We start from the raw sequence: 18,236 nt of genomic DNA on the forward strand, positions 1-18,236 counted from the left end.
ATATGTTGAACCAGCCTTGCATCCCCGGGATGAATCCTACTTGATCATGGTGAATAAGTTTTTTGATTTGCTGTTGCAATCGGCTTGCCAATATTTTATTGAAGATTTTTGCATCTATGTTCATCATGGATATTGGCCTGAAGTTTTCTTTTCTTGTTGAGTCTCTGCCGGGTTTTGGTATCAGGATGATGTTGGTCTCCTAAAATGATTTGGGGAGTATTCCCTCTTTTTGGATTGTTTGAAATAGTTTTAGAAGGAATGGTACCAGCTCCTCTTTGTGTGTCTGGTAGAATTTGGCTGTGAACCCGTCTGGACCTGGGCTTTTTTTGTGTGGTAGGCTCTTAATTGCTGCCTCGACTTCTGACCTTGTTATTGGTCTATTCATAGTTTCAGCTTCCTCCTGGTTTAGGCTTGGGAGGACACAGGAGTCCAGGAATTTATCCATTTCTTCCAGGTTTACTAGTTTATGCGCATAGAGTTGTTTGTAATATTCTCTGATGATGGTTTGTATTTCTGTGGAATCTGTGGTGATTTCCCCTTTATCATTTTTTATTGCATCTATTTGGTTGTTCTCTCTTTTCTTTTTAATCAATCTGGCTGGTGGTCTGTCTATTTTGTTGATCTTTTCAAAAAACCAGCTCTTGGATTTATTGATTTTTTGAAGGGTTTTTCCTGTCTCAATCTCCTTCAGTTCAGCTCTGATCTTAGTTATTTCTTGTCTTCTGCTGGGTTTTGAGTTTTTTTGATCTTGCTCCTCTAGCTCTTTCAATTTTGACGATAGGGTGTCAATTTTGGATCTCTCCATTCTCCTCATATGGGCACTTATTGCTATATACTTTCCTCTAGAGACTGCTTTAAATGTGTCCCAGAGGTTCTGGCATGTTGTGTCTTCGTTCTCATTGGTTTCGAAGAACTTCTTCATTTCTGACTTCATTTCATTGTTTACCCAGTCAACATTCAAGAGCCAGTTGTTCAGGTCCTCTATTTTTAGAGTATTTCATTAAACTCTAAAACATACATGTTTATTCTCTAAACATATATGTTTAGAGAATAAATAGTTATGTTGTTTTAATGACTGAAGAAAAACTGTGGTTTATATATGATAATTTATAAAATACATTTTAAAATTTATAAAAATATAATGCTAATTATATATTATATAAAGGTATCACCAAGAAATATACTATCTTCCAGCAGTGCCTCACATTGCATAAGAGTTTTATTAGGCAAAAAAAGAAAAATCCAGATAAGTAAAAGAAATAAAAGAAAAAGCATACCTACAAAGGTATATTGAAATAAATAATTTAATTGCATTATTATAAGTCCTTGTTACTACTCACTCAAACCAAATATAAGTCCTTACATGATAAAATTGAATTATTGCTTTATATCATTATATTTTCCTTTGATTTTACAACCTAGTAGCAATGTGTTTATGTTCTGATTTCTAACTGATTCAATATTTTCTTTAATTGGGATACTATAGTCTGTCTTTCATCTTTCCCTCACCCCCTGCTTATTGAACTCAGGCCTGGCCCATGAAATGTGAGCAGAAGTCATAGATGCCACTTCTGGGCAGACACTTTAAGAGTCACTGTGTGCTGCGCTACGCTTTCTTTCATTTCCCTCTACTGAAAGGCCAAACCTGTTTCAGATATGGGTTTCTTCCTCAGCTTTGGTCCAGGAATGAATCCTGTGTGGAAGAGAGGTATAGCTGACTCAAGATGAACATAAACTTTTATTGCCTTAAGCCATTACAATTTTGGAGTCATGTGTTACCAGAGCATAAGCTAGCCTCTCCTTGTCTTTGAATATTATATACATTTGGAACAAGCATAGAGAAAACTTACATTGATGAGGTATTGACTAGAAGAAGGCCATTTCGAATTAGTAGGAAAACAAAGTTGTAGAATATTTTAAAGAAATCAAAACTCATTATTTGCAAATAAAACAGGAACCTCAAATAGGAGACTAATAAACAGACATTAAATGCTAATAGAAAGCTAACACATTGAGACAATCTATTTTATTAAACAATATAATCTGTTAGATACAAATTGTAATTTAAGAACAAATGAAAGATGTTAGTATGCTATTTGTTTGAGTGATGTGCTATTTAACAAGTTCATTGTTGAACAAGTCAGCATGGTCAGGTTAAGGAAGAAAGCATAGTTCTAGCTGAAGTGTTAGACTGGAGGTGTTAGCAGATTGGATGAAGAAAGAGAGAGTGAAATGTATGTATAAACTTGAAAAAAGGAGAGGGTACTTGAATAACATAAGGAATATCATTTGAGAATCATGCCATACAATTTAAAAGGTTGATTGTCAAGTAATGCTCTCTTCTAAGGCTTTGTAATATCACTCTAGTTTCCAAACAAAAGGAGTTTCCAAATAAATCAAAACTGCAAAACTCAATAGAGAATTAGTAAACTAAAAAAAAAACTGTAGAAATTAATTTTTCTTTATGTGCTTAAAATGTCTACTGTATTTTACCTGACACATTCTTACCAGAGAAATGACACTCTTAAGCAAAGAGATTAACACATCCAAATCTGGTTCAGAAAGCCAAGATTCATAGCCTCAGAGCAGAGGTTCCCAAAAGATTAAATTTTCTGGGTTTGCTTTATAATTCTGTCAGTAAATGTAAAACATTTAAAGTTCATCTGTAGGGACTACTTTGGTGTAAATATTGGAGAATATGACAAAATTCATGATGCAACGTGCATCCTTGCTTTTGTTCAAAGCAGTAATTCAGGTCAAATTACAAAATGCGATAGGATCTCAATATGAATGTGAGGCACCTGTGACTTTGAGGACACAGAGATAAAGAAAAACAGCTGAAAAGACTCCTGCTCAGCAGCGTCAGAGTAATTTCCTCAAAATCTTTCAGTAGTCTCACATTTCACTTTGGGCCAAGCAGCAGAAGTGGAAAAGTGGTTAAAAATGATCAATGAGCAAGTAATGCCAAGGAAACTGAATAGCCTGGAAGGAAACTGGGAAGTTTCCCAGTAACAGAAGAAAGTCAGTAAAATAGAGCTTGAAGGTAGAATGCAGGGCACGGAGATGAACAATGCCTGAGGCGAGGCTAAATAATGCACAAAAAGCCAAACAGGGCCAGCCAGAAAAGGCATGTGCAAGAAAAGTAGGACAATAAGAGCATGAGTCCTGCCAGATAGAAATGGAAAACATATTTATAAATGTCTTTCAGAGGTGAGCCAGAGTTTTAGAATTTATTTTGAACACCCAAGAGTATCTGGGGGGTGCAGTGGGGTGGAGGGAACAGGAGAATAAGAAAGTACGGAATGATAGAAATTTAATTGAGCAATGATTATTGAAGTGGCTGAATGAATTTCTTAACGTGTTATTGTATTTTCTTTAAAATCTAAAATGTTTTTTCTCTTTGAAGAGAAAATAACTCAAGGATTAGGATATAATCTACCCAAGGCTCTGAGTTGTGAGTAGATGTTAGGCTGTGGAGGGAATGCACACAGTTAGCAGTTATCGGGAAATGATTTGTTTCTCCCTGAGTAATCATGCATCAGCCAGATTTCTAGCAGGTTACTAAAAAGGCTGCAATTATTCTCTAGAGTCTTCTCCTTTCAGTTGAGAAAAGACCCTGGCTCCTCACAGTCTCCTTTTAAAAGGTGTATATATCCAAAAGACTATAAATCGTTCTACTATAAGGACACATGTACACGAAAGTTCATTGCAGCACTGTTTACAATAGCAAAGACCTGGAATCAACCAAAATGCCCATTGATAATAGACTGGATTGGAAAAATGTGGCACATATACACCATGGAATATTATGCAGCAATCAGAAATGATGAGTTTGTGTCGTTTGTAGGGACATGGATGAATCTGGAGAACGTCATCCTCAGCAAACTGACACAAGAACAGAAAACGAAACACCGCATATTCTTACTCATAGGCGGGTGATGAAAAATGAGAACACATGGACACAGAAAGGGGAGTACTAAACACTGGGGTCTATTGGGGGGAAAAGGGGAGGGCCAGTGGGAGGGGGAGGTGGGGAGAGATAGCCTGGGGAGAGGTGCCAAATGTGGGTGAAGGGGAGAAGGAAAGAAAAGCACACTGCCATGTGTGTTCCTACGCAACTGTCTTGCATGCTCTGCTCATGTACCCCAAAACCTAAAATCCAATAAAAAATTAAAAAAAAAGATAAATAAATAAAAATAAAAAAATAAAAAAATGATGAAAAAAATTTACAAATAAATAAAAATTAAAAAAAGAACTAAAAAAAAAAAAAAAAGGTGTTTGATCATTGGAGCAGGATCTCAGATTGCAGCTGATGGCAGTAGTGAGAAGTCAGTTACTCATTCCTGGAGTTCACCAGCCCTAGTTCATACTACAGGGGCTGTGAGAAGGCTTCTCTCTCCACCAAACACAAAAATGTCTCCTGCCAAAGGGAAGAATTTAGCTGACTATGGAGGAACAGAAAAGAACATCTTTAGACTCCATTGCAGAAGTCCAATTCTTAGTGGAAGTATTGTAAGTACATGGTAAATACCGCAAAGAAATAGTCATATAATGTATTACAAACTCAATGATGTTCCAGCTCTTGGTCCTTTCAAGTTTCTATCCTGTATAAATGGTGACAATGTTCCAATATGAGATGCTAACATCATAGCTTGGTTTAGGCAATAGTTCTCTAAGTCAGTGATTGAACACAGAACTGATTCAGAATTAAACCTTCTTCTCCATTCTGGAAGGTATAAGCTTTCATGTAAAAATAGAAATATTTTTCTCCACATCTCTAACACCGTTTATTTGTCCAATGGGAAGAAAATAATTTATCATGTCAGTAGTGGTGAGTAAAACACCTTCTGGTGTTAAACGAAGGTAAATATAACCAAAGTGCTTTTGGTAGACTCTTCTGGATTTTGGTTAAATACCTAAATTTGGCTTTTGGTTAAATACCAACTAATCAGCCCTGAGGTATGTATAACCTAGAACTAAATTATGTGCCTGTATAAATCCATTTCTTAGGCTAACGTATTTAAATTACTAACCACATTACAGATACATAGCATTCCAAAGAACTACAGTAATACTAAAAGATAACTAAAATAGAACATAGAAAATACAGAAAAATGGATTTTTACATCTCTTATTCATGCTATCATATATAATTTTTTTCTCACCTATATTTTTGACAGAATTTAGAGAGATCAGTTCAAGACTGAATTCTCAAGCAGATATTCTCCTATGTAGGCTAAAAAATGATTGGTTTGCTTTACAAGCCAAATATACTGGTGGCGAAGTTAATATTTAACTATAAAAATCTGGGAGAATGATTGTGCTTTTGGTTGAAAAGATCACTGAATTGTAAGTTACAAGATTTTCCTAGAGTAGGGAGTTGATACTGCTCAAGGCAGCACAGACATCTGACAATTTTGGCCTGGGGTATAGAAAAGAAAAACTCATTTTCTGGGGAGAAATTCAAGCCAGCTGTAGAAATTTGCATAAATAATGGGGAGTCGAATGTTAATCACCAAGACAATGGGAAAAATGTCTCCAGGGCATGTCAGAGACCTTCACAGCAGCCCTTTCCATCATAGGTCCTGAGGCCTAGGAGGGAAAATGGTTTTGTAGACCAGGCCGAGGGCACCCCTGCTCTGTGCAGCCTCAGGACATGATGCCGTGTATCCCAGCTGCTTCAGCTCCAGTCGTGACTAAAAGTAGCAACATACAGCTCAGGCTGTTGCTTCAGAGGGTGCAAGCCCTAAGCCTTGGTGGCTTTCACTAGGGGTTGGTCCTGTGGGTGCACAGAAGTTCAAGAAGTTCAAGAAATGAGGTTTGAGAACCTCTGCCTAGATTTCAGAGCATGTATGGAAATACCTGGATGTCTAGGCAGAAGTTTGTTGCAGGAGCAGAATTCTCATGGAGAACCTCTGCTAGGGCAGTGTGGAAGGAAAATGTAGGGTAGGGAGCCACCACACAGAGTCTCTACTGGGGCACTGCCTTGTGGAGCTATGAGAAGAGGGTCACCATCCTCCAGACAGCAGAAGGGTAGATCCACTGACAGCTTGTACCGTCATGTATGGAAAAGCCACAGATACTCAATGCTAGTCATGAAAGCAGCGGAGAAGGGGATGTACCCTGCTAAGCCACAGGGGCAGAGTTGCCTAAGGCCATGGGGACCCGTCTCTCATCTGTGTGACCTGGATATGAGACACGAAGTCAGAGGAGATCATTTTGGAACAGTAAGGTTTAATGACTGCCCTATTGGATTTTGGACTTGCATGAGGCCTGTAGCCCCTTTGTTTTGGCTAATTTCTCCTGTTTAGAATGGGTGCATTTACCCAATGCCTGTACCCCCATTGTATCTAGGAAGTAACTAAGTTGCTTTTCAATTTTACAGGCTCATAGGCAGAAGGAATTTGCCTTGTCTCAGATGAGACTTTGGACATGGACTTTTGAATTAATGCTGGAATGAGTAAATACTTTGAGGAACTGTTGGGAAGGCATAATTAGTTTTGAAATATGAGAACATGATATTTGGGAGGAGCCAGGGGAATGATATGGTTTGTCTGCATCCTTACCCAAATCTCATCTTAAATTGTAGTTCCCATAATCCCCACATGTTTTGAGAGAGAACCACTGGGAGGTAATTGAATCACAGAAGTGGTTACCCTCATGCTGTTCTCATGACAGTGAGTGAGTTCTCATGAGATCTGATGGTTTTATAAAGGGCTTTTCCCCCTTTGCTAGGCATTTCTCCTTCCTGCCACCATTTGAAGAAGGATGTTTTTGCTTCCCCTTCTGCCATGACTGTAAGTTTCCTGAGGCCTCCCCAGCCCTGCAGAACTGTGAGTCAATTAAACCTTTTTCCTTTAAAATCACACAGTCTTGGGCAGTTCTTCATAGCAGCATGAGAACAGACTAATACAAAGGCAGAAGAAACTCACAAGTGCTTTTTCAAGCCCTCCCTTACCATCTATGGGGCAAAGGAAGTCACATGACCGAGTTCAAAGTTGGAATGTGAGGGCCTGGATGTGAAGAGGTCACTAACTAGATATTGTATTATATGTTAAAGCAAACATATAATACAATATCTGGTTGTTTATTTTGTGATACTACATTTGTTTATTTTGTGATACTACATTGATCAGTAGATTCAGGTGTTGCCTTCTCAATATGCCTATTTTTCAAGTAATGATGATACACCAGTTCTATCATTACTTCTGCATTTATGGACTTACACTTAAATTCTTCTATAAAGGAGCACTTATCCTCTATCAATTAATTGCTTATGCTAAAATACAGGGTGAATACATTTATGTATTTGTTTCAGAATAGTGAATTGGTACCATAGCATTCAAGCATTTCAAAAGGGCTAATGAGTTTTTTTTTGAATATCATTTTGAACTAATGGATTTTTAACCTGTTTGACGTGTTTGGTCCATTACAGTCATTCCTTTTCATAGTTGATATGGTTTGGCTCTGTGTCCTCATCTGACTCTCATCTTGAATTATACTCCCATAATTCCCACATGTTGTGGGAGGGACTTGGTATGACATAATTGAATCATGGGGGTTGTTTCTTCCATTCTGTTCTCATGGTAGTGAATAAATCTCATGAGATCTGATGATTTGATAAGGGGAAACTCATTTTACTTGGCTTTCATTCTCTCTCTTGCCTGCTGGGATGTAAGACATGCCTTTTTGCTTTCTGCCATGATTCTGAGGCCTCCCCAGCCTTGTAGAACTGTAAATCCAATGAAATTTCTTTCTTTGGTTAATTGCCCACTCTTGGGTATGTCTTTATTAGTAGTGTGAAAATGAACTAATACAATACTCAAGCTGTCCCATCTTTTCCTAGTGGCAGACCCTTCAATTAGGTTTCTGTGTCTTTTTGATGTGATCCCAGATAGCTTTTTTGCTTCCTTATATGACTAAATCTTCCAAGCTCATCCTGCTGCAGAGGTAGTTTCAGCCATTTCTCCAGAGCGTCCTGGTTCCTTTTACTGGGAACTATTTAAAGACCACACATATGGGTTCTGGGACATAGGAGCTTTAAACAATAGATTCTGTTGAACAACATTACACTCTTGCAACTGTGGTGGACATTCAGGTGTAATTTGTTTGTTTTTTATTGTTTGTAATATATCAACTTCATTCTTCTGGGAACAGCATTTCATCTTTTGGAAAATTGCTTTTTTTCTCACTTTAATTATTTGTTTTTAGTCATCACACTCTGACTCTCTAGGTAGAAGCACAGGCACATCACTGAAGTGCTCTGCTAGAATCTTTAGAACTGGAACTGGAGAAAGAATTAAGTTACCAACAAAATTTTGAGAGGTGCTGGAACTGTCCACCAGCCATTTTTTCTACTGTGTGTAGGAAGCTGGTTTGACATCTGATATGGTCTGGCTCTGTGTCCCCACACAAATTTCATGTTGAATTGTAATTCTCAATGTTGGGGGAGGGCCTAGTGGGAGGTGACTGGATCATAGAGGCAGATTTCCCCCATGCTGTTCTCATGATAGTGAGTTCTCACAAGATCTGATGGGTTTAAAAGTGTGTGGCACTTCTCTTGTGCACTCTCTCTCTCCTGCTACCAAGTGAAGAAGGTGCTTATTTTCTCCTTCACCTTCCCCCATGATTGTAAGTTTCCTGAGGTCTCCCAGTCATGCTGCCTGTACAGTCTGTGGAACTATGAGTCAATTAGACCTCTTTTCATGAGTTACCCTGTCTCAGGTAGTTCTTTATAGCTGTGTGAGAACAGACTAATATAACATCCTTGATGAATTCAGTGTCTATGGGGCTATTTCATCTAGTGCCCCTACCTCAGATACCTCTTACTTTCTCAAACTTATTGACTGGGACTTGTTGCCACTTTAGCCTCTCACTACCATTACCATTATCTTAGAATGTTTCATTAACTGAAACTGCTCTGCCTCTGAAATTGTAAACTCTTGCAGCCACCTCGCTGATCCAATCATTTCTTTCACTAGTGCTCTCACTTTGGTTATTTCTGATACACAAATTTTATACCCTACTGAGGTCGCTGTATACCTGACTTCTCAGGGTTCCTCCTATCTTCCCTTTCCAGTCTGTCCCACAAAATGCATATCTTTACTCACACTTATTGCTCCTGGGTTCTTTTTCCAGAGCGTGCCTCCACAACAGTCACTATGAAACAGTGCAACTCTCCCTTCTAGTCTTGGGTCCTTTTGGAGAAAAGTACACAGTAATATGTGCCTATTAAAAAGCCACTAAAAATTCATGGTCTGAGGCGTCAGCTGAGATCAACCCTCTTGCCTGGCACTTTCCTCTCTGATACGGTTAGGCTTTGTGTTGCTATACAAATCTCAGCTTGAATTGTGATCCCCATGATGCCCAGATGCCAAGGGAGAGACCTGGTGGGAGGTGATTCAATCATGGGGGCAGTGTCCTCCATGCTGTTCTCCTGATAGTGAGTGAGTTTTTACGAGATCTGATGGTTTTATAAATGTCTGATAGCTCTTCCTTCTCACACTTGCTCTCTCTCACCTGCCGCCATGTAAAATGTGGCTTAGAAGCTAGCAGTGGGGCACTGCTCTGCCATTGGGTGAGGTGGGGAGTGAAGTGAAGGGCTCCCCAAGTGAGGCCAGGCTGACTGAAAAAAGATAGATACTATGATGCTGAAAATGCAGAATCTGAGCAGCTTATGCACCAGGTGGAGATTCTCAGTGAAGGAAACGAACTCCAATTTATCCAGGTGGCAAAGGAATTTGAGGATTTCCTTAAAAAGTGGCAGAAGACTGACCACGAGCTGGTGAAATAAAAGGATCTTCTGATGAAAGCAGAGATTGAGTGAAGTGCTCTGGATGTTAAGCTGAAGCACATATGTAATCAGGTGGATGTAGAGATCAAACAGAGACAGAGAGCTGAGGCTGACAGCAAAAAGCTGGAATTACAGATTCAGCTGATTCAAGAGATGCTCATGTGTGACACATCTGGCAGCATTCAACTAAGCAGGGAGCAACAATCAGCTCTGTCTTTTCTTTTTTTATTGTACTTTAATGTGCAGAACATGCAGGTTTGTTACATAGGTATACACGTGCCATGGTGGTTGGCTGAATCCATCACCTCGTCAACTATATTAGGTATTTCTCCTATGCTATCCCTCCCGACCCCCCACCCACCAATAGTTCCTGGTGTCTGGCTTTTCTCAGCAGGGGCCAACCATCCAACAGCAATGCTAGGAACAAAGGACTATCAACCACTGATGAATCTGGTTCCATTTTATCATATATCATCTTGGATAAGACTGATGAATCACTGGATTGGGACTCTTCTTTACTGAAGACTTTCAGACTGAAAAAGAGAAAAGAGGTGCTCTAGTAGCTGACAGTTTGTTGATGGTCCTCCTGGATGTGTACAGAAAACTTGTCCCATTGGCTCCACAGTAGACCAGGGGAATGAATCCATAGTTGCAAAAATTACAGTGACTGTTTCCAATGATGGTGGGCCCATCGAAACTGTGTCCACTATTGAGACTGTGCCATACTGGATCAGGAGCCAAAGGAAAACAGGTACTTTACATCCTTGGAACAGTGATTCCACCCTAAACAGCAGGTAGCTGGAGCCAAGAACCGAGACAGACAGTGTGGGCACGACACAGAGTAACGGAGGGGAATGCACCTGCATGACTTTGTCTCTAAGACAGTTATTAAACCTGAATCCTGTGTTCCATGGGGAAAGTGGATAAGATTTGGAAAACTATCTCTGAAGTGTCAAGACTGTCATGCGGTCTCATCCAGAATATCAGGACCACTGTCCCCTTCCCTGCATTCCTACCCTGATAGGAACACCTGTCAAGACTGGAGAGGGAATGCTGGCAGACTTTGTGTCCCAGACTTCTCCAACGATCCCTTCCACTGTTGTGCGTTGTGTAAATGATATTGAGCAGAGAGGTCTGACAGGCAGGCCTATATAGGATCTTGGGCTGTGACTGCACAGTAAAAGAGTTGAAACAGAAATTTCTCAGAGTGAAAACTGTACCCCTCCTCAGCGAAGTGGATGATATCCATGGTGTCTGTAGCCTTCTAAAAGACTTTCTTTGAAATCTCAAAGAACCTCTTATGACCTTTCACCTGAACAAAGCATTTATAGAAGCAGCAAATATCACACATGAAGACAACAGAATAGCTGCCACGTACCAGGCTGTTGGTGTACTGTCCCAGGCCAACAGGGACATATTAGCTTTCCTTATGATTCACTTGTGGAGAGTGACTCAGAGTCCACATACTAAAATGGATGTTGCCAATCTGGCTAAAGTGTGGCCCTACACCAAGTGGTCCATGCTGTGCCCAGACCCAGTGACAATGTTACAGGATATCAAGCATAAACCCAAGGTGGTTGAGCACCTGCTTTCCTTGCCCCTGGAGTATTGGAGTCAGTTCATGATAGTGGAGCAAGAGAACACTGACACCCTACATGTCACTGAAAATTCAAATGCCTTTTCAACACTTACAGACACCAGATATTAATGTGAGTTTACTGGGACCTGTGACCACTCCTGAACATCAGCTTCTCAAGACTCATTCATTTAGTTCCCTGTCACAGAGAGTCTTTTCCACTCTCACAAAGAACACTCCCAGATTTGGGAGCAAGAGCAAGTCTGCCATCAACCTAGGATGACAAGGCAACTTTTTTGCTTCTCCAATGCTCAAGTGAAGTTACATCTGCCTACTACTCCCCAGCATTGACTGACTATAAGAAAGGACACACCTGTACTCTCTGCTCTGCAGCCTTCTGTACTCATTACTACTTTTAGTATTCTCCAGGCTTTTAATCAACTCTAATTGTGCATGAGGGTTTTATTAAAACTATATATATCTCCCCTTCCTTCTCCTCAAGTCACATAATACCAGTACCTTGTGCTGGTCGTTGTTGGGAGATTTTAGATGAGAGATTGGGGCAGAAGAGTTAGTATGGAATTGGTTGTGATTCTTTTTGGGGAAGGAGGTTATTAACCCTTTGGCTTAAAGCCAAATGCTGCTCATGGAATGAATGATCTTTCTCTAGTTTCATTTAGAACTAACTTTCATGAGACAGTGACAGAAACCCTACCTATATGATAAAAGTGGCTTGTCTTGGGGTGAGAAGTGGGACAGGGCATGGAGGAGGGCAATAAAAGGATGAGATCAGAGGATTTAGGATGTCTCCTTCTAAGAACCAAAAGTTTGTATTCCCCACTATGAGCTGAGCTATAACATGGAGCTTTCATAAAAATCAATACACTGAGGACAGAACTAGTGATGGGAGTATGCAGAGCTTTAATTTGGATGATTAGTTCTTAATAGGGTTGAGTGGCACAACCTTGTAAATGTGAAAGTACAACTTGCATTTATTGCGAATGTGCCACTGGCTGAACTTTGAGTTCATTTGGAGTCAAAGCCAGTTTTTCTTTTAAAATTGAATTCATTCTGATGCTTGACTCCTATAATCCCAACCTTATCCAGTAGGACCCAACTTCTAAAGGTCAATATCTCATCCTTTGGCATCCCAACTAACAGTAAAGGGTAGGCTACAAGGAAAAAATTGTCAATATTTTATGTAGTAAGAAAAGCCACAGTCATTTTTTCTTTGCACTTTGGATGCTGAAAATTTCCCATGGAAGACAGTCACATCTAGATGGATGTGAGGTTTTTCTTCTATTAAAATTATTCTTCATGTCTGTAAAAACGATTTCCTTCTATAGAATGTTTGACTTCATATTGACCCTTATCTGTAAAACACCTATTTGGGATATTTGGAAAAATATAAATAGCTTTTTCAAAATGAAAAAACATGTGCATCTTCCTTTTCTGCCATGATTGTAAGTTTCCTGAGGCCTTCCCAACCCTGCAAAACTGTGAATTAATTAAATCCCTTTTCTTTATAAATTATCCAGTCTTGGGCAGTTCTTTATAGCAGTGTGAAAACAGACTCAGCCTCTCAAGAAGCTGAGACCACAGGGGCATGCCACCATACCCAAATAATTTTTTTGTAGAAATGGGTCTCCCTATGTTGCCCAGGCTGGTCTTAAACTCCTGAGCTGAAGCAATCCTCCCACGTCAGCCTCCCAAAGTGCTAAAATTACAGACATGAGCCACCTCGCCTGGCCCTTTCATTAAATTTCTCATCCTTTCGCCTCTAGATATTTCTAGTTGCCTCTCTCCGGCTGTGGCAAGCAAGTTTGCTGACACAACAGTTATTCTTGACTCAAATCTTCCTTGCTACCATGCACTAAAATAAAAATGAAATAGTTGTTTTTAAGCCTCATTTGCATCTAAGGATGGCCAGGTGATACACTGTAGCATGGAATATTAGGTTCGTGAAGGGGAGATAGTTGAACTTAAAGGTTAATAGCAATGCATCTCAGCCTCATCACTCTGAGAGTTGTGTCGTCTTAGGAAAGTTACTTAAATTCTATGTGCCTCATCGGTAAAATTGGGATAATAGTAGTACCAATCTTATAGTATTATTGTGAAGACAAATGAGTTAATATGTGTAAAGTGTTTAGTATAGGCATACCTTGTTTTATTGTTTTATTCCACTTTACTTCATTGTACTTCACAGATATTGCATATTTTACAAATTGAAGGTTTGTGTCAACCTTGCAAGGCTATCACTGAAGAAGGCTATCAGTGCAATTTTTCCAACAGCATGTGTTCACTTTGTGTCTCTGTATCTCATTTTGGTAATTCTTGCAATATTTTGATTTTTTTCATTATTATTATATCTGTTATGGTGATCTGTGATCTTTGACACTACTATGGTTTTAGGGCACCAAGAACTGTGCCCCTATAAGACAGTAAACTTAATCAGTAAATGTTGTATGTGTTCTGACCACTCCACCAACTGGCTGTTGGCTGTTTTCCAATCTCTCTGTCTCTTTCAGGCTTTCCTATTCCCTGAGACATAACAAGATTAGGCCAATTAATAAGCCTAGCTTGTAGGTGTTCAGGTTAAAGGTAAGGTTACACAACTCTCACTTTAAATCAAAAGCTAAAAATGATTAAGCTTAGTGAAGAAGGCATGTCAAAAGTCAAGACAGGCCAAAAGCTAGGCCTCTTGCACCAAACAGCCAAGTTGTGAATGCAAAAGGAAAGTTCTTGAAGGAAACTAAAAGTGTACGGTAGGGAACCCACACATGATAAGGAAATAAAACAGCCTTATTGCTGATATAGAGAAAGTTTAAGTGGTCTGGATATAAGACTGAACCAGCCATATTTCCTTAAGCCAAAGCCTTAACCAGAGAAAGGCTCTGACTTTCTTCAATTCTGTGAAGATTTTGGGAGGAGAGGAAGCTGCAGAATAAAAATCTGAAACTGACAGAAGTTGATTCATGAGGTTTAAGGAAAGAAGCCATCTCTGAAACATAAAAGTGCAAAACAAAGTGCCAAGTGCTGATGGAGAAGCTGAAACATCTGTTCCAGAAGATCTAGCTAAGATAATTGACAGAGGTGGCTACACTAAACAACAGATTTTCACTGTAAATGAAACAGTCTTCTATTGGAAGATGTCATGCCAGACTTTCATAGCTAGAGAGGAGAAGTCAATGCCTGGCTTAAAAGCTTCAAAAGACAGGCTGACTCTCTTGTTAGGGGTAATGCCGCTGGTGACTTTAAGTTGAAGCCAATGGTCATTTACTTTTATGAAAATCCTTGGATCCTTAAGATTTCTTTCAAAATGTTACTGCTCATTGACAATGCACTTCATCATGGAGCTATTAACATTGTTTCTGCCTCTCTCAGCCTCTCCTATTCCCTGAGACACAACAAGATTACACCAGTTAATAAGCCTAGCTTGTAGGTGTTCAGGTGAAAGGAAAAGTCACACAACTCTCACTTTAAATCAAAAGCTAAAAATGATTAAGCTTAGTGAAGAAGGCATGTCAAGGTGCTACATAAGGAGATTAACATTGTTTCTGCCTCTCTCAGGCTCTCCTATTCCCTGAAACACGACAAGATTAGGCCAATTAATAAGCCTAGCTCTTGTAGGTGTTCAAGTGAAAGGAAAAGTCACACAACTCTTCACTTTAAGTCAAAAGCTAAAAATGACTGCTAATACAACATCTGTTCTGCAGCCCATGGATCAAGGGGTCATTTCAACTTTTAAATCTATTCTTTAAAAAAATTTGTAAGGCTATAGCTGCCATAGAGGTGATTTCTCTGATGGATCAGGACAAAGTAAATTTGAAAACATTCTGGAAAGGATTCACCATTCTAGGTTCCATTAAGAAATTGATGATTCATGGGAAGAGGTCAAAATAACATTAACAGGAGTTTAGAAGTTAATTCCAACTTCATGCATGACTTTGAGGGGTTTAATACTTTAGTGGAGGAAGTAACTGCAGATGTGGTATAAGTAGCAAGAGAACTAGAATTAAAAGTGGAGCCCAAAGACGTAACTGAATTGTTCCAATCTCATGATCAAACTTGAACAGATGGGGAGTTGCTTCTTAGTGATATGCAAAGAAAGTGGGTTCTTGAGATGGAATCTACCCCTAGTGAAGATACTGTGAACATTGTTGAAATAGCCACAAAGGATTTAGAACATTGCATAAACTAATTTGGTAAAGTAGTGGCAAGTTTTAAAAAGATTGACTCCAATTTTGAAATAAGTTCTACAATGGGTAAAATGCTATCAACCAACATTTCATACCATGGACAAATTTTTCCTGAAAGAGTCCATTGGTGTGGCAAACTTCATTGTTGTCTTATGTTAAGAAATTGCCACAGTTACCTCAATTTTTAGCAATTACCACCCTGCTCAATCATCAATGATCAACATCAAGGCAAGACCTTCCACCAACAAAAAGATTATAAATTGCTGAAGGATAAAATGATCATTAGTATATTTTAGCAATGCCTTAATTTTAAAATTAAGGCATGTACTTTTTAAAAGAAATAACGATATCACACACTTAATAGAATACAGTAGAGTGTAAACATAACTTTTATATGATCTGGAAAACAAAAAATTTGTATGACTTGCTTTATTTTGATATTCACTTTATGGTAGTGGTCTAGAACTGAATTTACAGTATCTCTGAGGTATGCCTGTACTGTGGCTGGCTTCATGGTGACTATGATATGGTGATGACAGTAATCATGTAATCACTCTTTTCCCTGCTCAATCTCAAATGTAACTACTTCACATCCTATCCCCAACCACTATTCACCTTTAATATTCCATTCAGGGCCCAGCACAGCAGCTCATGTCTATAATTCCAGCACTTGGGGAGAGCCAGGTGGGAGGATTACTTGACTGAAGCCAGGGGTTCCCGGAGTTCGAGGATTGTGCCTGCACTCTAGCCTGAGTGACAAAATGAGATTCTGTCTTAAAAACAAACGAACAACAACAACAACAACCAACAAACCTCAGTTCAGAGAGACTGCCTTTATTTTTTAATTTATAAAAAAAATCTCCATAGGTTATTGGGGATCAGGTGGTGTTCGCTTACATGAGTTAAGTTCTTTATTGGTGATTTGTGAGAGTTTCATGCACCCATCACGCAAGCAGTATACATGGCACCCAATTAGTAGTCTTTAATCCCTCACTCCCTTCTCAGCCATTCCCCCTGAGTCCCCAAAGTCCATTGTGTTATTCATATGCCTTTGCAATTTCATAGCTCAGCTCCCACATATGAATGAGAACATATGATGTTCAGTTTTCCATTCCTGAGTTACTTCACTTAGAATAGTCCCCAATCTCATCCAGGTCACTGCAAATGCCATTAATTCATTCCTTTTTATGGCTGAGTAGTATCCCATTGTGTGTCTGTGTGTGTGTGTGTATAAATACACACCACAATTCCTTTATCCACTCGTTGATTAATGGGCATTTGGGTTGGTTCCACGTTTTTGCAATTGCAAATTGTGGTGCTGTAAACATGCATGTTCATTTAATGACTTCCTTTCCTCTGGATAGATACGCAGTAGTGACATTGCTGGATCAAAGAGTAGTTCTACTTTTAGTTCTTTAAGGAATCTCCACACTATTTTCCAGAGTGGCTGTACTAGTGTACATTCCCACCAGCAGTGTAGAAGGGTTCCCTGTTCACCACATCCATGCTAACATCTATTATTTTTTATTTTTCAGTTATAGCCATTACTGCAGGAGTAAGATGGTATTGGATTGTGGTTTTGATTTGCATTTCCTTGACCACTAGTGATATTGAACTTTTTTCATATGTTTGTTGGCCATTTGTACAGCTTCTTTTGAGAATTGTCTATTCATGTCCTTAGCCCACTTCTTGATAGGATTGCTTGTTTTCCTCTTGCTAATTTGTTTGTGCTCATTGTAGATTCTGGATGTAAGTCCTTTGTCAGATGTACAGATTGTGAACATTTTCCCACACTCTGTGGATTGTCTGTTTGCTGACTGTTCCTTTGTTGTGCAAAAGCTCTTTAGTTTAATTAAGTCCCAGCTATTTATCTTTGTTTTTGCTGCGTTAGTGTTTGGGTTCTTGGTTATGCAATCCTTGCCTAAGCCAATGTCTAGAACGTTTTTTTCAATATTATCTTTTAGAATTTTTATAAGTTTCAAGTCTTAGATTTAAGTCCTTGATCCATCTTGAGGTGAGTTTGTATAAGGTGAGAGATGAGAATCCAGTTTCATTCTTCTACATGTGGCTTACCAATTATTCCAGCACCATTTGTTACATAGGGTGTGCTTCCCCACTTTGGTTTTGTTTGCTTTGCCAAAGATCAGCTGGCTGTAAGTATTTGGGTTTATCCTGTTCCATTGTTCTATGTGCCTATATTTACACCAGTACCATGCTGTTTTGGTGACTACGGCCTTATGTAGCTTGAAGTCAGGTAATGTGATGCCTCCAGATTTGTTCTTTTTGCTTCGTCTTGCTTTGGCTTTGTGGGCTCTTTTTCAGTTCCATATGAATTTTAGGATTTTTTTTCTTCTAATTTTGTGAAGAATGATGGTAGTATTTGGTGGGAATTGTGTTGTAGATTGTTTTTTGCCAGTATGGTCATTTTTGCAATATTGATTCTACTCATCCATGAGCATGACATGTGTTTCCATTTGTTTGTGTCATCTATGACATTTTTCCAGCAGTGTTTTGTAGTTTTCTTGTACAAGACTTTTACCTCCTTGGTTAGATATATTCCTAAGTATTTTATTTTATTTTATTTGCAGCTATTGTAAAAGGGGTTGAGTTCTTGATTTGAGTCTCAGCTTGGTCACTGTTGATGTATAAAGAGCTACTGATTTGTGTA

At 39.1% G+C, this 18,236-nt stretch overlaps 1 long non-coding RNA gene and 1 pseudogene across 2 annotated transcripts in view; one reads left to right on the top strand and one right to left on the bottom strand.

Annotated features, from left to right (window-relative positions):
- LOC144577876 (uncharacterized) overlaps positions 1-18,236 on the bottom strand; it is a 59,837-nt gene that overhangs the window by 37,022 nt on the left and 4,579 nt on the right. The gene's annotated exons all lie outside the window — the stretch shown is intronic.
- Positions 9,791-11,688, top strand: LOC100406492 (rac GTPase-activating protein 1-like; annotated as a pseudogene).

This window comes from Callithrix jacchus, chromosome 9, assembly GCF_049354715.1.
Source record: "Callithrix jacchus isolate 240 chromosome 9, calJac240_pri, whole genome shotgun sequence".
In the NCBI taxonomy this organism is placed as follows: domain Eukaryota; kingdom Metazoa; phylum Chordata; class Mammalia; order Primates; family Cebidae; genus Callithrix; species Callithrix jacchus.